The sequence below is a fragment of the Lepisosteus platostomus genome, chromosome 20 (genome assembly GCF_059453375.1).
Source record: "Lepisosteus platostomus isolate fLepPlt1 chromosome 20, fLepPlt1.hap1, whole genome shotgun sequence".
NCBI lineage: Eukaryota > Metazoa > Chordata > Actinopteri > Semionotiformes > Lepisosteidae > Lepisosteus > Lepisosteus platostomus.
The window spans coordinates 15,892,304-15,902,765 of NC_142630.1; the positions used below are offsets into that span (position 1 = coordinate 15,892,304).

At 44.2% G+C, this 10,462-nt stretch overlaps 1 long non-coding RNA gene across 1 annotated transcript in view; it reads left to right on the forward strand.

The window, feature by feature from the left end:
- LOC148644617 (uncharacterized) overlaps window positions 1-10,462 on the forward strand; it is a 95,507-nt gene that overhangs the window by 75,131 nt on the left and 9,914 nt on the right. The window lies entirely within an intron of this gene.

The following is a 10,462-nucleotide window of genomic DNA, read 5'->3' on the forward strand; positions in this document are numbered from 1 at the left end:
CTGCAAACAATAGTCGCTGGAAGACGACGCATCCATTCCTTTCAACATCAACCGAGCATTTCTGCTGTTAATTATAGTCATATCGCTGTATTGAAGGCCTGTGTCCTCAAACATATTCTTATTTATTTGGACTCCTTCTCTCAGGTAATGGAATGTCAAGTTCCCTGCGATTCCTGGGCTCTGTGCCGTGCAGATCAAAGTGACCTTTGCAGTGCAGCAGTCACAAATCAATATACCCAGTCAGTAACATTTGACAGATAAAGGCACAACATATAATAAATGACAATCAGAGATCAAGATGGCAAAGAAAATGCCTGACAACTGCTGTTCATAGCAGTAATTTTCAGACAATGCAGCCTGTTATGTTCAAAGCAGGATTCATTTGTTCATCTGATAACACAGGTGGTGATATTACAGGGCACACTTTGTTAAAGAAATGTTTCATCTCCAGTAATAAAATGCTCGAGACCCTGTCATGGCAAACACTGTAGACAGAGTGGAAGATATTACAGTTTTTTCTGTCATTCAGAGAAAGGCTGCAGAAAGCAATCTTCCGCTTAAGGGTGAACAAATTGTTCACAGAAAATTATAGTGGCCAGTCCCTCTGTGCTTGCAGCTGAAATTATTTGCGAGTTAATGCTTGTATAAAAATAAGGAATCTAAGCCAGTGGTAAAAAAAAAAGCCCAATACATATTAAGGGGTGTTGTGAAATGGTGTGAAATTGACACCCCAGTATGAAAATAGCTGATGTCTGTTTGAAGAGAGAAAAGAGCGTGCGTGTTTTTAGAGGGCAGTTATTCAGAGTTGAACAATCACACAAGACACGGACGATGTTCAGAAAACAAAGTGATCTGCATGACTGCAGAATCTGCAGAATCGGGCGCTTAGTTCTGGCCTCACCGTGCTGGATGGATAAAGTAGATTTTCTTCTGCTGACATCCTGCCTGTCTCCAGGATGCCCGTCTCTGCTTTTCATCTCTTTATTTTGCAGAGAACTTGAGCTCAGTGTAGAAAGACAGACAGGTCTGTAGGTGTAAACCTGGAGCTCAGCGGAGTCTGTGGGCCGGGGGGAGGGGTTGAGCCTGGCCATGCCGTGGTGAGGTTTGCCCACTGGGGACCCACGGGTGCCAGCATCCTGATGCCCCACAGAGCGCCAGCCCTGTCCCTTCCTCGGCCCCCCTCCCCGGCGGTTCCCTTGACCCGGGCCTCCTGTAATCTTTATGAGGCAGCCGTGCTGTGAAACAAAACAAGTCAAGGTTTGCTTTTATTTGTTCATCAGCTGTTCCATAAACCCCTCTCACAGCTTCTCTCACTCCCTGTCCTCTCTCGCCTGTCCCACCTCCCTTCAAGCATGAAAAGGCAACAGGTCCTTCCATTGACATAACTAATTGCTGAGCTACTGACATTTCCCATATTATAGACACCATGAATTATGAGTGCAGCAGCTCGGGGGCCCTTCACTCTCAGCCTCTTGATAAATAGGTTTATTTTGGGTCAGCGTGGCCCCATCCATTAGCGATATTGTTTTCGTAAACATTACATTGATTCAATTTAACTCCAATCAATTTCAAATGGTTCTGACAATTAACAAAAGCTTCAGATATGACCTTAAAGCAATGCAATTCATGAGCTATGATTAGGATTAAACTTTTCCTAATGAGGCCATTTTTCTTCCACGGGGGCATTGGTCCAGACCCAACAGGAATGGTCAGTAAAAATTAAATCAATTATTGTAAATTGTACAGGTTTAAGTTGATTACCTCGCACCCACTAATTTGTGTAATTAATAACCTCCTTTTCACAAAAGGAGCAGTTTATTAATAACAATCTATATCTGTGTTCTGTGCCACTCTTAATGAAATGGCAGCGATAGGTCATCTGTTAGGCAGGTAATGTCATAATCAATGGAGCCAAACATGCATGTTAATTAAAGCCATTATTAATTGTTACAGTTATAGTTGAATGCTACATGCTGTCAGCTCCTTTGTCCCATTATTTATAGTAATCTGCAGATTTAAAATGGCAAATCTAATTAGCAATTCAGCTGGTAGCCTGGGAATCACAATGAAACAGTATCAGTGCTGACAGCTGGCACCCACAGCTCTCCAGACACTGTGAAGAGAACAAAAACTGTATTATCTGCAGTACTAGGACAACAGGAAATATTTGTATCACTAACTAATAAATACATTCATGGCATTGGCCTTTCATATTAAACAACAGATTGATGAAATGCTTCATTTATTTCATCTTTATTGTCTTTTCCAGCAATGGTTTTTATTTCCGTGCTGTGCCATTTCTCGGCACAGTAAATTTCCCCTGCAGTTCCATGGTGCCCAGTAATGTGTGTAAGTTCTCCCCCCCTCACCCTGTGGTCATTTCAAGCTCCTCCCACATCACCTTCGGTCTGAAACCCCTCCCCCTTGTGTTGGAACGCCCCTCCCCCTCGCCAGATTATCTGATGTCTCTCAGTGGTGGCTGCAGTACTGTAATGCCAGTTTTTTTCCCCAGTGGCGTTTGTGCAGAAGACTTGAGGGTGCAGGCCGAGTCCCAGGAGTCCGCTGTCCTCTCCCTGTCTGGGAGACAAGTGTTGCACGGCTCTCATTTCCACCCTTTCACGGCCCTGAGCCACCGTACAGGAGGGTTGATGGAAGAGGATTTGTGTTTTGGTTCAGATTAATTTTGCCTAATTAGGTCGCCTTAAATTGATCCTTTAAATGCCTGAACAACAATGGCCCAGTAATCTGATGGTGTCCCAGCTCACAAAAATGTGCACTCGTACATGCAAATCAGTGCCTACTATTATTAAATGATGTGTGTACACGCTAGGTGAGTGATGGGTTTGCAGCGTAACTCTTAAACTGTGATTAACTGTACTGTTTTTTTAACCTCCAGTTGAGTGGCACTCTGTCTCTTGTTCTCACTGGTTTCTGTGCTTGCTGGATAGCATTGTTGCTGTTGGCCTATTCAGACTTACAGTTGACTTTGTCAGCTTTGCAACTTTACAAACAGTTTGTCTCGGTACCACATTACAACAAAGAAATATAAGTAATCTTGCTTCCTACTGAGAATACAAACGCGACTCCCAGACACTGTGCCTGCTCTGTGGAGGTACAGATTCTGGCGCAGCCTGGAATTACAATAAAATCGCTTTGGAGGAAAAAAAAACTATTGCTTTGGCAGCAAGCCTGTTTAATAATCCAGTGAACACCTGTAAATAATGCAGTGTTAATGTAAACAGCAGGAGACAGGAGAGAGCCCACAGGTGTGCAGTCTACACACCAGTCCCACAGAGGAGGAGCTGCTCGGCTACAGAAGTAACACTTTCACTCACAACATTTTATCACTTTAAACTGCAAAGTCCCAGTGCAGTTTGGTGAGCTGAGCATCGTTGCCTTTATACATACAAAGTGCAGCGATGAGCAATAAAAGGCTCTGTGCCCTAAGTGATAGATGCGAGTTTAAATATTTTACACACATCTTGCATATACAATTTGCAGACACCTGCCTCTTAAGAGGAACAACATCTGGCTGCAGTTTCTTTAGATGGTAATTAATTCTTGAGCACTGCTTCTCGGATCCCTCTATTAAATTTCATTTCATGAGCTGTGCTTTGCTGTTCTGATTAATGCAAATAGCTCTCTGTAAGCTGGAGAGAAGGAAAAGTGTTGGCGAGCAAAAAGTTGCTCAGGGTAAATTTGTGCAGTAATTTTGTATGTTGCCCTATCTTTTATTATGCTTTTGCAATGCATTTTTTTGTGATTTCATATGGTTGGCTTTTACCATAGTATACCACAGTAATGCCCCTCACTGTGAGGAATTGCAATGTTCCAGAAACCTAAGCTAACCTGACACCACATGGTACAGATAGAACAGGCCAGGGTGCAACAACAGCTGTTCGATGAGCTAGACAGCAGTGCTACAGGGATAGTACTGTATTAAGGAGGAACTGCTCTGTGCATCTTAATAAAAGTGTTCCGCATTGTCACCGGAAGTATTTTGGAAGTGTTACCACTACCAGTATTGTTAGCAGGACTGATAGCTCATACTTTTCTGTGATATAGACAGACAAAGACTCACACTTTGAAAATCATTCACCTGTGCATTTACTGGAGCCACTGTTACCTTTTTGAAAATAACAATTATTATAATTGCTTACACTTATATAGTGCTTTTCTGGATACTCCACTCAAAGCATTTTACAGGTAATGGGGATCCCCTCCACCACCACCAATGTGCAGACCCACCTGGATGGTTAGAATAAGTGTTTAACAGTGTTTAAAGGCATTTCTGTGAGCTTCTAAATACTAAATTGTGCATGTGTTTGGATTGCCCCTTTATGTAAAGATGCCTAAAGATATTTAAAGATAGTGTTATAGGTTTGTAGTGCAGACAATCTTCAGCTGATAGTGAACAAGTGACACAGTGTGGGGAAAAATAATAGGAGGAGGAAACAGTACCCCCTACTGGCTACACATGAAACTACGATCCTGTCTACAGGGTGTTCAACTATCATTTCAAGTTAGACTTTATCATCTTAATGATGATGATGAATATTCTGTCAGTGATTATTTTGGTTCAGCCGATTTCTTTTTAGTGCTAAATAACTTTTATACTTCAGATTTTGTTGCTTAGGGTTAATCACCTATGGATATAACCTGATTCATATCAATTGATTGTCGGGTGATTCATTATCTAGTGTTTGGAACTCAGAAACATTTTGACCTTCATTCTCAAAAATAAAACAAAACAGAAAGTGTGTTTGAGGAATCTGCGCCAGGACTGATATTGCTTTGGAGTTGTGGAGTTCCAGGAGAATGATACCAATGAAATATGCATGTACTGTAGCACAGGTTTGCTGGGCTGGAGTCGGTATTTACCTGTCAGAGAGGGCGTGGGCAATCTACTGCTGGTCACGGTTCTCAGATCCATGGTCCTGAGAGCAGGCACCAGACTTCACCATTTGTACGGATTAACAGCACAGTTTAGGCATGTATCAATCTTAAAAGCAATAGTGTTAAACTGAAACTAAACCCTCAGTGCTGCTGTAGTGAAATCCCCTCCTGGTCTCCACTGTTTCTACCCACACGCTGCAGTGCTGAGTCAGCCCAGTCGCCGAGTGCTGGATCCGGAGGGAGGGTGCAGGTGTCTGAGCTTCTCCGGACTGCCGGACCCACACGTGTTGGAACTGTTGGAATGTCATTATTTCCATCACTGGGTTTCAAGCCACATTACGGCACAGCCGGACAGTGCAGGTTATTGATTATAAGAAGTAGTAAAGATATCGTAGTCTTTTTAATATGCTTTACTTATTACTATAATGCCATCTCTTATTATTGACCGTCTAAGAAGAACTCCCACAAATACCTGCTCATTCTTTCATCCCTTAGGTGGCACCCGTTCTCATCTGGGGAAAAGCAAGGGTGTGTGTTTTTCCAGACTGTAGTTATTTAACCAGATGAAAGTATCACATACATGCAGTGTGTATAAATAGCGGAAGGTGATTAAAGATGTCTGTTAAGTTAGTGCTATTGGAGCTTTCTGGCTCGTTGGCATGAATGGTATTATCTTCATCAGAGTATCTGCTTTGAAGTCCACAAAGGAGACCTTTTATCATAATGCAGTTAAAACTGATGTTGATGTGGTTGATTGGATTTGGGCTGATTGGGTTAAAATTGACAATTCAAGCCCCAGACAGGCACTTCACTGCTTCTGTCAGTTACCAAGTGACCACTTTCTCCTGTTGTTCCAAGATGTCAGACCTTCTGCATTTTCTATGAGCTCTTTGGGGTAGTGATAGGAGTTGTGTTGTAACTGTAAATTACATCGCCCTTCAGTTTAGCATAGTGCACTCTGATGGATCAGCACTTATGTAGTAAAAAACCACAAGCTTTAGTCTCTTTAGTTAGAACCATAAGGTTAAAGAAATATCTGGAGACAGCTGAGAGGAGCACAGAGCTACACTACCCAGGTGGAGTCTGCTGTGATCTTTGCAGGTTTTATTTTACCAGGACCCGTCATTCTCAATTATGAAACAGAAACTGGAGACTTGAGTTCTCCATTTAACAATTTAACAGGACGGTGGTGTGAACGCTTGAAATCTAGAGCAATAACAAGATATCACCTAAGCTGCAACAGTGCTAACACATGAATTCAGAAGGGTTCTGTATGCAGGAAACCATCTGCCATGAATCAGTATGTCACCGCAGAGATCTGACATTTCACTCTGTTTCACATTCAGTGAGGAGAACTACCCATTCTGTGTCACATTGTAGTGAACATTGTATGTTAAAAAGCCACTTTCCCGACCAGTAAGAATGTCAGTATTTCATGGTCTTCAGCTCAGAGGTCTACGCATTGCATCTCTTTACAAGAGGGAAAGCTGTAGAACATAATGTGTTAACCTACCAGTTTTTACATACTCTTAAAGGAAGCATCTATCATGAAATTAAAAATATTGTTTCTTTTACCTATCATCTACTGTGGCACATCTGCGCTGTAGCATGGATGGCTCTGTTGTCCTTAGAGGTGTTTACAAGAAGGAAAGCAAAGTTCAATAGGGTTTCTTGTATGTTTTGATGGTTTTTAATCAAAACGGTTGTCAGATGATGTTTAAATGACTGAGCTGGTGAAACGGTTTTTAATATTGCTGCCCAGTGACCAGCTTCACTCTCAGGAGAGGCGAGGCGATGCGATGTAGCATCTGAATGTTTTAAATCTGCGATGATTGAAAGCTGCCACGTTAGACCGGGTGCCTTCACCAGAGGTTATTTGTTTTGGGCGTGTGCTTCTTTTTCTCATTTTTGCCAATGCTTGTGATCGGCTCAGGCTGTTCGGCGGCGCTTTATTCACAAAAACTGGTCCGTGGAGGGGATGTTTTGAGTCCAAAATCCCAGAACTACCTCTCTTGAGCAGACCTCTGTGGAATATAGTCTGGTTACTGGTTTCTAACAGCTCTTGCTGCCCTTTAGGGAATAGGAGATTAAAATACATTTTGGCCACGATATTTAACTAGTTTAAACAACACCTGTACTAGTGTGTTTGTTTTTGGCCAGAGATGAGAAACCATTGGGATGTGACACAGGGAGTGAGTGGGCTTAGTTCTGCTGGGAAGTCTCTGTTTCTCTCGCTGTGTCTTTTAACCGTGTCAAGAGCGCAGTCTCATGTAATGGTATTTTTGACATGCAGACACAAGCTAGGGCAGTGATTAGAATGGGCAAATGTCCAGTTCATCAACTGGCTCTGTTAATGTGACTGGCTTTAATATGAGCTCGATATAGAGCAGGTCTGTCAGTATCACATTGCACGGCTAGCTTATAGATCTACGTTTCCCTAATGGCACCGTATTTACCCCCAAAAGGATTTATTTGCAACCAGCCTCTACTCCTGTTTGTTTGGGGTTTCATGTGTGCTCAGGTGTAAACTTTCATATCCTTTGCTAATCCAATTTACAAACCATCTAGCCACGTTCTTCAGATTATCCCCCCCAAAAAAGGTGTATCAATAGCAATTGGTTCCAAACTTTTATTTTCCCATACTAATCACTTTTGTTGTTTTTTAACATTTACTTTAAACTTTAAACCAGCTTACCAAGCTGACTTAATGACTGCCAGATAAGTATTTGTCAACACAACAGCTGGCACACAATGCCTTCTTGTAGCTTTATTCCACAACATATGCCAACCGCTCCTAGCATGTGATAATTTAGCTGGGGCTGATACTATACGAGCAGATGGGCTGAAGTATTGTTATTCTCACTCCAGCTCTGAGCCCCCCAGGGGAATTGCTAAATAAAATCAAAGCAGATGGACCTTTCCGGGCTTGTTTGTATTTGTGATAAACATCACAGGCTCTTCCACCACTGGCTGCTCACCTCCAGAGAGGCCCAACACTCTCCTTACCAGTCCCAACACCCTCTGCCCCATCACAGAAACTGCCCCCCCCGCCCCCCCACGCTGCTGTACTTGGCCTGGCACGCTTGGCAAAGCCTCAATAGCAGTTCTGGCTTTTCTTTAAGTGGGCATTAATAAATGCATCTGCTTAATCCGTTTCAATGGCTGCCCCCACAAGACAAATTACGATACCCCGGAACGGGATAATTCTGTCGCTCTTGCCAACACTGTACCTGTGAGTAGCACTAAAAAAAACACCGCAATGAAGCAAAGTTTTAGGGGAAATTTAATTTGTTTTGTGATGTGGACTTTTGAGTAAATATTTTTTTCATCCTTTAATGGAGTTGGTAGACTCAGCCAGGACAGATGTGAAATATGTCCCTGTTGTCATTTTGTCTTGAGAGCTGCAGTACTTGAGTTCCTCCTGCAGTGTCAGTGGCTCTGAAGAAATGCAAGTCACACTCTCTGGGGCAGGGATCACCGGTACAGGGATCTCTGGGGTACGGCTCTCCGGTACAGGGATCACCAGTACAGGGCTCTCCGGTACAGGCCTCTCTGGAGAACGGCTCTCTTGGGAAGGGATCACCAGTACAGGGGTTTCTGGGGGAGGTCTCTCCGGGGAAGTGCTCTCCAGACAGGGCTCTGGGGCAGGTCTGTCCAGGACAGGATCTTCGGGAGAGGAACCGCAGGGCAGGGAACTTGGAGGGCTGGGACCACCAGTGCAGGGATCTATGGGGAACGGCTCTCTTGGGAAGGGATCTCCATGGCAGGGTTCTCCAGACAGGGCTCTTGAGCAGATCTCTTCAGGACGGGGCTCTCTGGGGTGGGTCTCTCCTGGACAGGGACCTCCAAGATGGGAACTGCAGGGCAGGTCTCTCCGGGGCAGGGTTCTCCAGACAGGATTCTGGAGCAGATCAGGACGGGACAGGAACCTCAGGGCAGGGGTCTATGGGGCTGGGATCTTCGGGAGAAGAACAGCAGGCCGGGGAGCTCGGGGGCTGGGATGTCAGCAGCAGAGCTCCCTCCCAGCCGCCCAGGAGCCACTGCTGCAGGCAGGGTACAGGGAGCAACAGGCTTCCCATGACGGGGGCAGAGAGGAGGAAGCGGCATGGCGCTCTGCCGCCGAGATGATTGTCAGATTGTCTTCTAAAACACAACAGTGTCTTCAAGGTTTGGGTCGAGGTTTATATAGCCGCATAGCTCTGCACCAACAAAAGGAGACACAAAAGTGGCACATCCCTCATCAGACACCCTTCACCACAAACCTTCTGAAACAACTTTGTGAAAGCTGGAAGGAGATTACTTTAGTGCTTTGGACCACATTATTTTAATTGTCGGTCTGTTTTTCTTACCTAATTGTGTCCAGCCACTCCTCTCTGTTCACCTTGAGAGTGCCCGAGTTTCAGCAGGGAGGCGCAGTGACGGCCAAGGCTTCAAACGAGTTTTCTTGTCAACGCAATGGAAACGCTGCTGTGGTTTATGTGCCGGAACGGCATGTTCAGGCGTTCATTCTCTTGCGCTTCCTTTCTTTTAAAAAAAAAAAAGTCTCTGCACGCATTCACATTGAGCCTCTGGAAGTCAATGGACTCTTGTCTCAGATGAGTAGAATACCTTCAACCATATAAAAGGCCATTGACGATAGCAACACACCACATTAAAGGAAACTTACCCCATGTACTAAATGTCAGGAAAGACTGCAAACAAAGCAGTAAAAAATTGCCTTTCTTCAGATTCTAATTTACACTTTAGAATGTAAGACAGGAAATAAGAGAGAGGGGGGCCTTCCTTTTTTCTCATTTGTTTGGCTGCTACTAGCCCATCAATCCCAAAACCTCATCCAGCTTCTTTCGGAAGGATCCCAGAGTGTCAGCTTCCAAAAGACAGCTAAGATTTTGTTTGGACCCTCACAGCTCTCTGGGTATAAAAGTCAGTCCCCTTTTCTGTCCTAAATGCCCCCTTCTTATTTGCAGACTGAAAGCAGGTACACGTACAGTATGCATGTTTGTGACAAAGTCATCAACACAGCTGCTTAGAGGTTGTGAAAGTGCTCTCCACAGACCCTCCAGCCCAAGCAGTCTCCTCTGCACTGATCAGACACACCACCAGAAACAGCAGGTGTCTCGCTACTGATACAGTCTTTGCACTTAGGATTTATGCACATTCTTCCCCGACGAATGTTGCCAAACAAAAATGCCATTCAGAAATGATTCCCAAAAACAAATGCTTTAATTTCAGCTAGCAAACCTCCATCCCATTTTAAACTTCCTGATGTTGCAGATGCCGAGATCGGTTTGCCTTTGGGGAATCCCATCTGTCCTCTCACATCACCAAATGGTGAGGCGCTGAGGGGTCACGGGACTGAACCTGTGAGCTCTTCTCCGCGCTCCAGCAGTGCTGCCATGCTAATGGGACATACAGTTTGTGACAGGTATGCATATCACGGTTTTAGCCTCCAGTTCACAAAGCACAGTGTTACCTGAGAGCATGCTGTCAAATGTGTCAAGTCGCCAAGCAGCAGTCAGTCAATCAGTCAGTCAGTCTCCAGGCAATTCAACTGAATCAAAAATGC